Raw genomic sequence first — 16053 nt, 5'->3', positions numbered from 1 at the left:
AGTGGTTAGTGAGAGAGAAGAATGTCGAGTACAGTGGGTTAATGGTTAATGAGAGAGACGTCTGTCGAGTACATTGGGTTAGTGGTTAGTGAGAGAGAAGTCTGTCGAGTACATTGGGTTAGTGGTTAATGAGAGAGAGAGAGAAGTCTTGTCTACTCAACACACCACTACTCTAACACACCACTACTACCCTAACACACTACTACCCTAACACATCACTACCCTAACACACCACTACTATAACACACCACTACTCAACACACCACTACCCAAAGACACCACTACCCTAAGACACCACTACTCAACACACCACTACTCGAACACACCACTACCCTAACACATCACTACCCTAACACACCACTATTCTAACACACCACTACTCAAAGACACCACTACCCTAAAACACGACTGCCCTATCACACCACTACCCTAACACACTACTATTCTAACACACCACTACTCTAACACACCACTATTCTAAAACACCACTACTCTAAGACACCACTACCCTAAAACACGACTGCCCTATCACACCACTACCCTAACACACTACTATTCTAACACACCGCTACCCTAACACACCACTACCCTAACAAACCTCTACTCTAACACACCACTACCCTAACACACCAGTATTCTAACACACCACTACTCTAAGACACCACTACCCTAAGACACGACTGCCCTATCACCCCACTACCCTAACACACTACTATTCTAGCACACCACTACCCAAACAAACCTCTACTCTAACACACCGCTACTCTAACACTCCATTACTCTAACACACCAGTACCCCAACACACCACTACTCTAACACACCACTACCCTAACACACCTCTACTCGAACACACCACTACTCTAACACACCAGTACCCCAACACACCACTACTCAAACACACCACTACTCTAACACACCACTACTCTAACACACCACTGCCCTAACACACCACTACCCTAACACACCTCTACTCTAACACACCACTACCCTAACACACCACTATTCTGACACACCACTACCCTAACAAACCTCTACCCTAACAAACCTCTCCTCTAACACACCACTACTGTTAGCTTAGCTTAGTAACTGGTTTAACGTGTCCATATACCACTAGGGCTTGGAACACGCCTCGCTCTGGATGGGAGCCGACATCGGGCTGCGAACCCTGTACCTACCAGCCTGTAGTCCAGTGGCTTAACCATTGCGCCACCGAGGCCGGTATTATGACTTAATTGTGTCTATATTTAATGCATTGCTACACTAATATTACCTATCGCCGTGAATGTACTTTTTCATAAAAAAATAAAAATTAAGAAGACTAAATTTATTTTTAGTGCACCATGACTGGTATATCAAATGCGGTGGCATGTGCTATCCCGTGTGTGTGTGTGTGTGTGTGTATCAGATGGTGCATATAAAAGATCCCATGCTACAAATGGATTTTTTTTTAACGGGTTTACTCTCTAAGACTTGATGTGAAACTTACCAAATGTTTGACATTCAGTAGCCGATGATTTATAAATCAATGTGCTCTAATGGTGTCGTTAACCAAATTAACTAACTACCCATATCTATACCAGCTTGTATGATTTTTATGAATGTTCAACATTCGATGATATCCAGCACTTGCCTTTATACTATAACTTTCGCAAAAATTCCCTACAATTAAATTATCGCCTTGGCCTGTCAGAATCCTTAATTTCATTCATTCATTTCAACCGTCCTCGGTGGCATCGTGGTTAGGCCATCGGTCTACAGGCTGGTAGGTACTGGGTTCGGATCCCAGTCAAGGCATGGGATTTTTAATCCAGATACCGACTCCAAACCCTGAGTAAGTGCTCCGCAAGGCTCAATGGGTAGGTGTAAACCACTTGCACCGACCACTGATCCATAACTGGTTCAACAAAGGCCATGGTTTGTGCTATTCTGCCTGTGGGAAGCGCAAATAAAAGATCCCTTGCTGCTAATCGGAAAGAGTAGCCCATGTAGTGGCGACAGCGGGTTTCCTCTCAAAATCTATCTGGTCCTTAACCATATGTCTGACGCCATATAACCGTAAATAAAATGTGTCGAGTGCGTCGTTAAATAAACCATTTCTTTCTTTCTTTCTTTCATTCATTCATTCATTTCATTACAAGTTATTTTCGTGCTTCAAGCACGCTGTCCAATCAGGGCAGTGTCAGTTGCTCGCGGTTCGTGAGAGAGAAGTCGATGTAGTGGTCTTACACCTACCCATTGAGTCGTTAAAACTCATTCTGGGTGGGAGCCGGTACCGGGCTGCGAACCCAGTACCCACTAGTCTTATGTCCGATGACTTGACCACGACACCACCGATGCCGATGCCGGTATCAGAATCCTAGCTGTAACATGTACGTGTATTATAGGCATTATAGATGTAACATTACAAGCTAATCGACCTAATTAACGACACAGTAGCCCAGCGAAAGTCAATTTCGATAACTATGTACAAAGTTATAACTTTACAAAATTCAGTTTAGTTCCACGATCAACTCATTTTTGGCCAAATTCGTATTACAAATTGATTCGTAACATATGTTGCCATCTGCTATCTGCTACGTCATTGCCACGTCTGTATGGGCGGATTTCTTATTTCAAGCGATGCGTTACATAAGTGTATGAGTAACAGCGTTTGACGCTCCACAACAAGAGGTGTCGTCTGACGAACATGAAGCTGTCGTTGATTTTTGTCGTACTTCTCGGTGTTTTCCTCGTGTGCTCGGAAGCTCATCGACACTGGGGGCGTCATCGTGGGGGCTATAGAGGCTGGGGACGCCATAGAGGCTGGGGACGCCATAGAGGCTGGGTACGCCATCGAGGCTGGGTACACCATCGAGGCGGGCGCTATAATAATGGCTATGCACAATGCCAGAAGAGGTAAACAAGATTAATTGTTGTACTGTTGTCTTTCTAAAACTGACTCTCTTTTACTAACACAAAATTCATAGAGTAACGGGTAAACACGACTCTAATATCTGTACTGTTGTCTTTCCAAAACTGACTCTCCTTTACTGACACCGAAACCATAGAGTAACAGGTAAACAATATTCTAATATCTGTACTGTTGTGTTTCTAAAACTGACTCTTTTACTAACACAAAAATCATAGAGTAACAGGTAAACAAGACTAATATCTGTACTGTTGTGTTTTTCTAAAACTGACTCTCCTTTACTAACACAGAAAGCATAGATTAATAGGTAAAAAATATTCTAATATCTGTACTATTGTGTTTCTAAAACTGACCCTCCTTTACTAACACGGAACACACAGAGTAACAGGTAAACAAGACTGTAATATCTGTACTGTTGTGTTTCTAAAACTGACTTTCTTTTACTAACACAGAAATCATGTAGTAATAGGTAAACAAGATTGTATTATCTCGCCTTCATGTAAAATTCTTTAATCTCATTGGTAGTTTGCTGTAATTTCCAACAGTTTCCAGTCACCCCCAGTTAATGCTAAAGCAATAATTAGATTATAAATAACATTGATAATCAATCAATATTGCAATAATTTCGTATTACAAACATTTGAAGTTAAAAACTCGTTTATAGATGGAACTATTTTTCGTCACTGGCAAGTGGTTTCGTTCGCGTCCGCGTGGTACGGCTCCGTAAATAAATTCTATTCTACTAACTTTTTTTTGTTTTGTTACTAATTGCTATTTTCAAAATTCTGCCCATTTTCAACACTACCCCCCCCCCCCCCCCCCCATCCCGAGTCAGGCCACCGATCTTGTCGGAGGTCACTCAGGATGAGCGTGTTCGAGGCCCTAGTTATCTATCTAATTTCTTTTTGACCGCCCGATCTAATCTAGCGACCAAATTTCATGAGTAGAATTTTTTTTTTTTATTAATTAGAGATGCGCATCAACATTTTAAAGGCCCACTATTTATTTTTTGGATGTAAATTTCAAAATTGAACCTACTTGTTAGGTTATCCCTGTCCCGAGTCAGACCCCCGATCCTATCGGAGGCCGGACTCGGGATAGGCGTGTTCGAAACCCTAGTGGTATATGGACACGTTAAACCAGTTACTAAGCTAAGCTAATAAATTGTTAACAATTATTGTCTGGCTATATGGTTTAACATGTTGGCAAGATAAATTCGTTGTAGAAGCAACTCTCGGGGTATATGACTTCGGGGTAAAAGAACACACATAGGGTACATAAAAAGCCATATACCCCTCTTGATGCTTCTACAACTTATAATATCTGTACTGTTGTCTTTCCAAAACTGACTCTCGTTTACAAAACACAGAAAACATAGAGTAACAGGTGTCGAAATACTCCAAATAGCGAGGTTTACCAATGTGCTGAGGTGTCGTTAAACAAACATTTCTTTCCTTTATTTAATGCATTTGACTGTAATAAAATCCAACTGCCATCCAACGCGGACTCACAGCAGCCGATCTGACGTCATACAACCCCATGTCTTGTTTAAAGGGACATACCCTAGTTTCAACCCGTGAAAATTAACACTAAGTTTAGTTAATCTACACACCTATAACACATTTGGATAAAGTTACAATAGAATGAATCATAAGTTTGTGACTTTGAAATGGTGAAATACCCTCTAAAAATAGACTAAAACTTAACTCCATAAGTGTTACTTCTCAGACACACGTGCGTTTTTAAAAATATGAGAAATGCATTTTGTGATATTAAAAACACCAGAATGACCAATAACACTTCGAATATACGGAATTGATCATCTAAACAATAAAATCTAAGTAAAGTATGATTTAAGTTATGAAAAACGGTTATAATAGTAAAAAATATGCGTTAGTGTTTAAAAACTAGGGTATGTCCCTTTAAGTACGTTTTGCTGTGACAGAAATATGCAGGATATTGTAGTCTGTCGTACATGTACAAGCAATAATTTTGTTTTCTTTGTAGAGTTAACCATCTGCAAAGGCAACTGCATAATTTGAGCAACCTGATAAATAGATATCTGGCAGCAGGTATGTTCAACACAAATAGATTTCTTTATCGTAAATACATCTCTCTCTCTCTCTCTCTCTCTCTCTCTCTCTCTCTCTCTCTCTCTCTCTCTGTCTCTCTCTCTCTCTCTCTCTCTCTCTCTGTCTCTGTCTCTGTCTCTCTATTTATCTCTCTCTCACGCACGCGTACGTATACACGCTGTCTTAGTGCATGTATACCTATTCGATGTGATAATGTCTGTTATCTGTGTCTGTACACCAATGGTTAGCTGACTGTCTTATTCACGGTGTATAATGTGTAGTAGTGTTGGTATAAAGTGCTCCTGGAAGTAAGTAGTGGGAATTTCTCAATTAGATCAGTTAGTAGTTCGTACTGAGAGTGTTTGGTTCGAATCCCCTCAGTGGAGGTTGATTTTTCTGTTACATACATGTATGTGTGCTTTTGAGCATTTAACTTCTTTCATTCTTTCTTTATGCATGGATTTGTTTTGTTTTTAAGGAAGGCATACATGTAATACTTAAGGAGGATGCGAAGCTACATAATTTGAAATAAACAAAACCGTCTTCTTTTAAGGATTTTTTAGAATTTGTTTAAACAATAAAACAACTACAACTATTTAATAAGGTATTTTTATTTCCAGTAACAGCACCGACCACAATGGCAACAACCACATAGAAGACGTAAATAATGTGGCAAGTCGTTATACACTTATAATATAACTATAAATTATTTTATTTTGTTTAATGTAGGCCTATATATTTAGTCGTTCGTTATTCTTATCATTAGCTTTATTATTGCTAGGTCACTAGACTGTGTTTATAAATATGTACATAATAATTATATGTATACATCATTATAAGTAAGCACGGCAATAAAGCATTTTGTATTGTATTATATATTGGTTCAAAAGATCTTAGTTCTAATACGTCACAGCGGCCGTTGAAGATAACGTAACGTAAAATTTGCCATTTTTATACTCCTCTGCCCCATGTAACGCTAAGAACACCAACCACATTCTAAAATTACGTAACGCTTGTTAATACCCCAACCCACGCTTTCCCCATCATGTTGACGAAATTTGACCTATATTATTAAATGTTCTGTTTTATTTTTGTTTGTTTAGTTTCGTAATGAAGATGATTCATTCCTGCAGCTTCAAAAAGTAAGTAGGCCTACTCTTAAGTACAACCTAACTATGCATTATCTAAATGGTTCTGAAAAAGGGAATGCTATCCGTTGTAAAAGAAATTTACCTTGATGTCTGTAATAATCAAACAGCCTGCAATAACTGATCAAAGAAATCATCTCTTGCTGCTTTTCGGTAGTGATAATAATAATAATGATATCATAAACGGAAAATTTAGCGAAGACGAAATTAAAAGGGCCATAAATGAACTAAAAAATAACCAAGCGGCCGGCACCGACCAAGTAATTAATGAATATATTAAATACAATGCTGACTTATTCATTCCAGTCTACGTTAAATTGTTTAATACAATACTAAACAATCAGAAATCTTCATTATTCCCATGCAGCAACGGTGTCCGTCAGGGTGACAATTTATGCCCAGTCCTATTTTCCTTGTATCTAAATGACCTAGAAAAATATTTAATTAATTTTGGATGTAAAGGAGTTACCCCATCAATAAAAACCAACAAAACCCGCTCGACACCGGCATTCACTTACTTTGCTTATTTTATGCAGATGGTACTGCTACACTAGCCATCAATGCTGCTGATTTACAACACACACTAAACGTATTCGACCAGTACTGTAACAAATGGAAACTAAAGATAAATATCTCAAAAGCTAAAGTTTTTATTTTCAATGGAAATGCCAGAGATTATAAATATACTTTCAAAATTGGAAAATATGTTCTTAAATTAAATAATTTTAAAACGACCAAGACCCAATTAAAACATCAAGCAACTAAAGCTATGTATTTTGTATTGGCGAAATCTAAAGACAATAATCGATCGATTGAGTGAGTGTAAACTTAAAATGTTTGAATCAATGGTTCTCCCAATCTTCTTATACGGTTGCGAAGTTGGGTATATGGAAAAAACGATATATGTGATTCTGTTCAAATAAATTTCTTTCGACACATCTTGCCCCCCCCCCCCCCCCCAAAAAAAAAAAAAAAAATAATAATCCACCCCATTATTTATGTTATACGGAGAATTGGGGAAAGTGCCCGTGGAATTAAATATTCAAAGAAGGATGGTTTGTTACTGGGCACGCATTATTTCAGGGAAACAATCAAAATTATCATTTCTTCTATACAGATTTATGTTGACAGATCATGTTACAAACAGAATAAATTATAATTGGCTCACTAGTATTAAAAATATTTTGGAGCATTTAGGAATGAAAGATGTTTGGATATCACATATTTTTTTATCGTTAACTTGGCTCTCACAGCAAATTAAAATTAGGCAAAGTGATCAATGTTTACAGATATGGAACAATAACATATCAATGTCATCAAGAGGCAAAACCTATCAACTTTTTAAAGAAGAACTTATTTTTTGAAAAATATTTAAATATAATTCCAGAAGGGTCGTGGAGATTAATTATACAATCTAGAACGTCAAATCACTATTTACCTGTCGAAACTGGAAGGTAGAATAACATTATTTGAAGACAGATTGTGTACTTTATGTGATGAAAGTGACATCGGTAGTGAATTCCATTATTTATTTGTATGTACATTTTTTCATAATTCCCGAGTAAAGTTTCTACATCCCTATTATTATACAAGACCAATCACCTACAAATTCAAAGAACTAGTGAGCAGTAAGAAATAAGTGTATTAAAGAAGTTGGCGAAATTTATAAATGTAATTTGCCAGGTTTTTAAACGCCCTGGTAACTGAATAACTCATGTCACAATCAAAACTGTTTCCTAGCTATATTACAGTTATTATTATTATTATTATTATTATTACTGTACCAGATACTGTCAGCTTTTTCTGTTTGTCTCTCTGTTTCCGCTACACGCTGATTATTTGTTTTTAATTTCAGTTTGTTTTGACAATATTTTACATCTTTATCGTGTTGGTGCATCTAAACACTGTCGAGGCAAAATGACAATGGCTTACAGATGCCAGGGGGAATGGATGCGTTGTCAAACATCTTCATCAGATAAATAAACGCATATTATGCAAAAGTTTTGTGTTCCGTTATTGTATATTTTAAACTACATATTAAAAGTCTCTCTCTCTCTCTCTCTCTCTCTCTCTCTCTCTCTCTCTCTCTCTCTCTCTCTCTCTCTCTCTCCTGATTCTTTCGCTCTTATTACTCAGTTTATGTCTGTCTGTCTGTCTGTCTCTCTCTGTCTCTCTCTCGCTTTAGCAAATTCGGTTTTCTGAAGCATCACACTATCTCGAACATGGTTTCTGAATATTTCACTATGTAAACATGTCATGTCTGTGTCTTTATGCTTATTGACGGGCGTATGGGTCCTGGTTAGAATTTCTGGGTGTTTACTTTACCAGTCGATGAAACAGTCATGCGCGCTACGCTGTATCGCAATTCGTCTTTATAAAGAAACTCTAACCGGGACCCGAACACCCATTTCTTTATCTTAAACTTTAATACCCCCCCCCCCCCCCCAAACCCCCCCCCAAAAAAAAACCCCCAAACAAACCCCAAAACCCCCCAACAACAAACAAACCCACAACAACAACAAAAACAACAACAAAACAAACAAAACAAACAACAACAACAAAAAACAAAACAAAACACGTTATCTCTCCAATCACTTTTGTGGTCCCAATTGGCATATCTAGACCTCGATAATCCGGACTTCAGCACGAAGAATACACTCAATAAATGTGTTCGTGAATGCGGATATTCAGCTTCCGGAAGCGGACGACCATTATCCAAAATATATCTGTAAAAAATAAAGACAAATTGCTTCACTTATAACTTGCTCCATGGCCAGTACGCACCACTACAGAACAGAACAGAACAGAATAGGATTGGACAGAGCAGAACAGAACTTCATTAACAACTCAGGCCGTTATGCTAGGCACAGACTGTCAACTGTCAGCAGGAAGTTGGCCAACTCGACGGTTGCGTTGTAATTTCCCCGACTCCCGACATACGACGGGTGCGCTCAGATTAACAACTATTGGGTTATAACACGAGAATCTTCTAAAAGCGCAGAAACTGAAGAAATTACATCGCAACCGCAACTTTGTGCTGGCAGTTGGTAGTCTGAGATTAGCATTAATCAAATTAATATTATTTTAGTTTTACATTTTTTAATGTCATGTAGACATTTTAAGCCGATTTTGAGTCTATTTTCCAAATTAATTTTAACATGAAAACATAATAAATTATATATATTAAATAATCGTAATTACTTTCTTTTAATCAGTATACTTATATTAAAGTAAGTTTTTTGTTTTGTTTAACGACACCACTAGAACGCATTGATTTATTAATCGTCGGCTATTGGACGTCAAACATTTGGTCATTTTGACACATAGCCTTAGAGAGGAAACCCGCTACATTTTTTTCATTAGTAGCAAGGGATGTTTCATATGCATCATCTCACAGACAGGATAGCACATGCCATGGATTTTGATATACCAGTCGTGGTGCACTGGCTGGAAGGAGAAATAGCCCAATGGGCCCACCGATGGGGATTGATCCCAAACCAACCGCGCAAAGAGTTGGCTACGTCCTGTCCCTATATTAAAGTAAATTTATTTGTTTTGTTTAACGACAGGATGGCACATACCACGGCCTTTGATATTAAAGTAAGAGTTAAATACGATGTAACATGCAATTACTACATTAGACCGAATATTTCTGTCTCTGTAATGCTGTTTCATATTTTATATGCATCTGTTAATGATTTGTCTATTTTATATTTATATCTACCACAGAATATAGATATAAATATAAAATAGACAAATCATTAAAAAATGAATGTAAAATATGAAAGAGATTTACAGAAACAGATATATTCGGTCTAGATATATATGTCCATGCAGGGGTGTCGCAATGATTTAAAAAAAATTAAATACTCTTTATTGTCCTAGAAGAATACGTAGTGTTAGGGTTGGGGTCTTAAATCACTACAATATACAGTATATATATTAATAGCAACGTATACAGGTAATTACATAGACATATCTGGTATGAAGAAATAATTACTTTAAACTTTTCTAGGGCATTGACTTAAAAAAAATTAAAAGTGAGAGAAAAGAAAAGAAATAAGGAACGAAAGAAGGAAAAGAGTTACTTCGTGCATAATTGCACATATATATGACAGTATATTCATACAGGAAATGTTTTATTTAACGACGCACGCAACACATTTTATTTGCGGTTATATGATGTCAGACATATGGTTAAGGACCACACAGATATTGAGAGTGGAAACCCCCTGTCGCCGCTTCATGGGATACTCTTTTCGATTAGTAGCAAGTGATATTTATACTCACCATCCCACAGACGGGGTAGTATATACCACGGCCTTTAATATACCAGACATGGTGCACTGGCTGGAACGAGAAATAGCTCAATGAGCCCATCGACGGGGATCGATCCCTGACCGACCGAGCATTGAGCGAGCGCTTTACTACGTTCCGCCCCAGAAATATAAATTAAATTAAATTTCCAAACAAGCTGTTCCCATGTCTATATTATCATTAAGTCTCAATAAAATAGTGTTTGCCACGTTGCCCATACATTATTATATACATCGTATTTACAAGTTTTTAAAAGAATATATCTTTTCATTTGAAATTTTTGTTCCAGTATGCCATGCACAACGTTAATACTTAAACATTTCTTTTGCATTTTCATACTACAGATATAATATTTTATATTAATTATTAACCAGTTTATAAAATTGTTTTTATTATTCTTTACCAAAACAAACAATATACTAATTTTATTAAAATTAATTATAGTTTCTGTTCGAGTAAATATCCAATCTGTGACTGCTTGCCATAGAGTGTGTACCTTATCGCAATCGGAAAATATATGTTGCATTGTTTCAGGAAAATTATTACAGAAGCTGTATATATCAGAATTAATGTAGTTAATCTTGTATAGAAAAGTATTGGTAGCTAATATGTTTTGCAGTAATCTATACTGAAACCATCGAAGGCAAGAATCTTTCACACATCGAAATGGTAAAACATCATATTTTTTCCCAATCAGTTTGTTCAAATAAGAAGCATTCATTAGAATATTTGATCTGTGCTTTTGGCTTTACATACTGAAAGTTTAAAATATCGTACATATCTCTGCACCATTTCTTTACTTTTTAATAATAGTTATACGATTTTTCACTGTGTTAAAATGTGTTAAGCCATATATTTTGTTTTTGTTGCCCAACTTATCAGAGTATCTTTCCAAAACATATTTTTTATGTGCAATATTTTACAAACAATAAAATTATCCCCATATAAGATTAGATCCTTTGTGGATATGCCTGTAACTGACTTAAATAGGGTTATTGATTTTGAGTTTTCTGAAAACAATCTTCGAACCCATAAGCTATAAGAAAATTATCTATATTTATAATTTTTATACCCTCATGTTTATTTAACGACACACTCAACACATTTTATTGACAGTTATATGGTGTCGGGAGGAAACCCTCTGTCGACATTTCATGGCATACTCTTTCCGATTAGCAGCAAAGGATCTTTTATATGCACCATCACATAGACAGCATAGCACATACCACGGACTTTGATGTATCAGCCACGGTGCATTGGCTAGAGCGAGAAATAGTACAATGGACCCATTGACGGGGATCGATCCCAAACCGACCGCGCATCAAGCGAGCGTTTTACCACTGGGCTACAATGAGAGAGAAGTCTGTCGAGTACAGTGGTTGTACAGTGGGTTAATTGTTAGTGAGAGAGAAGTTTGTGTAGTGGCTCAAATTAAATTACAGGAAATCATTGACCAGATGAAACAACATTTCATGGCAACAACCACTGTCATCATCTGTCTCCAATGACAGAACTGGTAGTGTTAACTGTGGTATTAAAAGTTGGGTGTACTCTGAACCTTAATCCAGTTATATGCTAATTGGTATACTGCTTCTTAATGGACAAAAAATATTCGAGGATTTTCTCTGAAGGCTACGACCGGCCTCGGTGGCGTCGTGGTTAAGCCATCGAATATAAGTCTGGCAGGTACAGGGTTCGCAGCTCGGTTCCGGCTCCCACCCAGAGCGAGTTTGAACGACTCACTGTACGTGTAAGACCACTACACCCTCTTCTCTCTCACTAACCACTAACAGTTAATAACTAACCCACTGTCCTGGACAGACAACACATATAGCTACGGTGTGTGCCCAGGACAGCATATTTGAACCTAAATCGGATATAACCACTAAAATAAGTTAAAATAAAATGAATGAATGAAGACTACGTGTGAGATTTACTAAATGTTTCACACCAAAAGGCGACGAGTAAACTATGTTCTAACGGTGTAATCAAACAAACAATCTTCATATACCAGAAATATACCGCTGGTTGGAACATGGTAAACATAATATCTACTAAGTGGGATTGATCTAGCAACCCACCGCACATCAGACGGACACTTTATCACTGAAATACACATCGCTCAACTCGCTAATGCGTTGTAGATGTGTACGACTTAAAAGCAACATTTTCACAATCCATCAACAATTACTTAAAGAAGCTGGCAATCTGGATAAAGCTAGTTTAGACTTGTGCAATAAGCCGGTTAGTCACCGCGGCTGCCAGCTCTGTGGGTGATAGCTGGGAGCGTTGTAATTTGAGTTGAATGATAAGATCTTAACAGTAAGAAATACGTCATCTCGGTTAATATCGCGCGTCCATCGGAGGTGAAATGTTCATGTTTATTAAAGGTACTGACACTATAGGTATTGTAGGCGATGTATATAGTATTGGGCATTGGGGGGGGGGGGGGGGGGGGGTAGTGTCTGTTAAATTACATATTATTTAGTGCGTCTTGCCTTGGTTATACATTTTGTCAATTTAGTTTGTCGTCATATTGGTGTTTGTAGTAGATCCAAGTATACCATGCGCCAAGCAGAAAATAATATTATACGTCCCTCTGAAACGAGGATAGATTATTTTAAAGTGACAATTGATAGGGATGTATTCCAGTTTTTGTTTTGTGTGAGTTTCTTCTTTTATTTAACACCAATAGAGTAGATTTATTTATTAATCATCGGCTATCGGATGTCAAACCAATAGCCCATTGGGCTATTTCTCGTTCCTGTCAGTGAACCACGACTGGTATATCAAAGGCCGTGGCAAGTGATATCCTCTTTGGGATGGTGCATACAAAATATACCTTTCAGCTAATAAAAAAACTCTTGCGAGTTTCCTCTCTAAGACTATATGTCAAAATTATCAGTTGTTTGACATCCAACAGGCGTTAATTCATAAGTCATTGTGCTCTTGTGGGTTTTTAAACAAAACATACTTTTTTCTTCAACTTCTTTTTTGTTTTTGTTCAGATCGCGATAAAAACCGGGGGGGGGGGGGGGGGGGGAGCTTGTGCCTCTCTCCATCACACACATACTTGAGGACGAAAATGCACGTTTTGTGCTGTACTTAAATAAGATACAAATATAGCTTGTGCCCCCACCCCCTCTAATAGATATTGTTCCTCACCCCACCCCATCCCAAACACACACCCACAGACTCCAAATGTCGTTCCCACAGGTCTCAAATTGTTTTGCTGGTAGTATTTTGCGACATTATATTTCGAGCAGTATTATGACAGTTGTTTTAATTAATATCGAAATCCCTACTTAATTAACCCATCACAATTACTAGCGTTAAACTCCATACTTCCATATATTGACATAAAGGGATTATTCATTGGTGTATTTTAAGTAGGGGGTCCGGAATATCCTCGTAACTCTCCATGTCTGTAAAATAATGGGACTCGGCCCTAGCGGCGCTTCGTTTCCATTATGTTTCAGAAATGGAGAGTTACTCGGACATTCCCCTTTACGTAAGTGACTTTAAAAAAGAAGCAGTGCGAATTAGACAACAGCCACTGCATATCTATTTTTTTTATTAAAGGGACATTCCCGAGTTTGCTGCATTGTAAGATGTTTCCGTCTAATAAAATATTTCTACGATTAAACTTACATATTAAATATATTTTCTTGTTTAGAATATCAGTGTCTGTGTATTCAATGTGTTTTTGGTCGTTTTAATATTTGTAAGAAGCCCAAACTGGATTTTGTCTTCAAATAATTTCGTACGTACGAAAAAATAGTTTTTAGGAAATAAAATGAAATTTAACCTAGTAAAAATATTAGAACGATCAAAAACACGTTTAATATACAGCCACTAATATTTTATGCAAAAAAATATATTTGATATGTAATTACAGTCGTCAAAAAGTCTCTGTTAGTCAATAACAACTTAAAATTGCAACAAACTCAGGAATGTCCCTTTAATCGTCTAAAGGTTCTAAAATGTTGTATGAAGTTTTGCTTCTATTCTTTCAGAAGGTGTATTTCGAGATGTACAGTAACTTTGACAAGAAGAAAAAAAGAGTAAAGTTTGTTTTATTTAACGACGCCACTAGAGCACATTGATTTTTTTATCTTATCATCGGCTATTGGATGTCAAACATATGGTCTTCTGACACTGTTTTTTTTTAGAGGAAACCCGCTGTCGCCACATAGGCTACTCTTTTACGACAGGCAGTAAGGGATCTTTTATTTGCGCTTCCCACAGGCAGGATAGCACAAACCATGGCCTTTGTTGAACCAGTTATGGATCACTGGTCGGTGCAAGTAGTTTACACCTACCCATTGAGCCTTGCGGATCACTCACTCGGAGTTTGGAGTCGGTATTTGGATTAAAAATCCCATGCCTCGACATCATCAAAATCACAAATATTAGTCCAGTCGTCATTACTACAATATTCATCATCGAAAGAAGAATGGCATGATGATTGAGCCTGGCAGTCGCTGTCGGTCCCACTTTCGCTTGCGCTGGAAGTCATCTTGTGGTTAGTTTCTGTGAAGCGAGTTCCCTTCATGACGTCACGGCTATTTACAGGCAAATGTTTTTACCGAGAATTTTACTCGGTCGTTTCCGGCAGTGTTCTACGGGAGTGATGCTTTAATACTTTTATGGGGCATTTGCGTAATTATTGATTTACACATCGGTGTAAAATATTATTGCAATGGATTAAGAAGACATTTAATTGTGGAATTTGAAATTTTAATGTATGATCTGGAAACACACTTTAATTTAATTATTTACAATTCAACTTTACTATTAACTGTATGCTCTTTAGGTTTTTAAGGTCAGCAAATGATTGCAAATATGCGCAATCCAAGGCCCAGAGGTTAATAAATATTTATAACCAGGCCTAATATGTTAAAGTCCTCAAACGAATTAACAACAATATACCATCATAATATGTTAACTACAATAAAAAAGCAATAAACTAATAACAATAAAAACATAAATAAATGGAAGTGGTATCCCAGGGCGTCCCGATGAGGAAGAGACAACGGCACAGGAGTGGTAAACATTGGTATAATGTGTGTGTAATTTTTGGCATAATTCCATCAGAGAACTGTTCAAGTACGCCTGTCGTGGGCACAATCTCTGACTTCACCTGAGAGTTATGCCCATAACAAGGCCATTGGTATAATTGACATATATATATTATTTATACCTCATGGAAGCCCTACGTTGTAATAATACCCATCAAATGCAGCTTCATATTATTATCCCCTGTTGAAGTCACCTTTTGATATATATTTTGACCGACAAAAGCGGACAGGTGTTCAACATGGCCTGTTGCCAATGAACTAAATAACTGTATAATATATATATATATATATATATATATATATATATATATATATATATATATATATATATATATATATATATGTGTGTGTATGTGTGTATACAAATTCCTGTCCATCGCATTTCCCCTCCCCTCCCCCTTTTACTATGGGAACAATACCTTATTTTAATCCGAGGCTGTGCCCATAGTAAGCGTGTTTGAACCCGATATAAGCACATTAACACTTACAAAACAAACATGGCCTTTTACCAATCAGCTAATTAACA

The 16053-nt window shown here is 37.2% G+C and overlaps 2 long non-coding RNA genes across 2 annotated transcripts; both read left to right on the top strand.

The window, feature by feature from the left end:
• The first annotated feature begins 2649 nt into the window (after positions 1-2649).
• Positions 2650-5655, top strand: LOC121381381. Its single transcript, XR_005959075.1, has 3 exons — positions 2650-2896; positions 4917-4981; positions 5602-5655. It is a non-coding gene; the product is annotated as an uncharacterized LOC121381381 (long non-coding RNA).
• Positions 5656-6078: 423 nt separating this feature from the next.
• On the top strand, positions 6079-8129 carry LOC121381382. Its single transcript, XR_005959076.1, has 2 exons — positions 6079-6123; positions 7985-8129. It is a non-coding gene; the product is annotated as an uncharacterized LOC121381382 (long non-coding RNA).
• The last annotated feature ends 7924 nt before the right edge of the window (positions 8130-16053 follow it).

Source organism: Gigantopelta aegis, chromosome 9, assembly GCF_016097555.1.
Source record: "Gigantopelta aegis isolate Gae_Host chromosome 9, Gae_host_genome, whole genome shotgun sequence".
Taxonomy (NCBI): Eukaryota; Metazoa; Mollusca; class Gastropoda; order Neomphalida; family Peltospiridae; genus Gigantopelta; species Gigantopelta aegis.
Note: the sequence above shows the minus strand (reverse complement) of the source record. Positions and strands in the feature narration are given on the sequence as shown.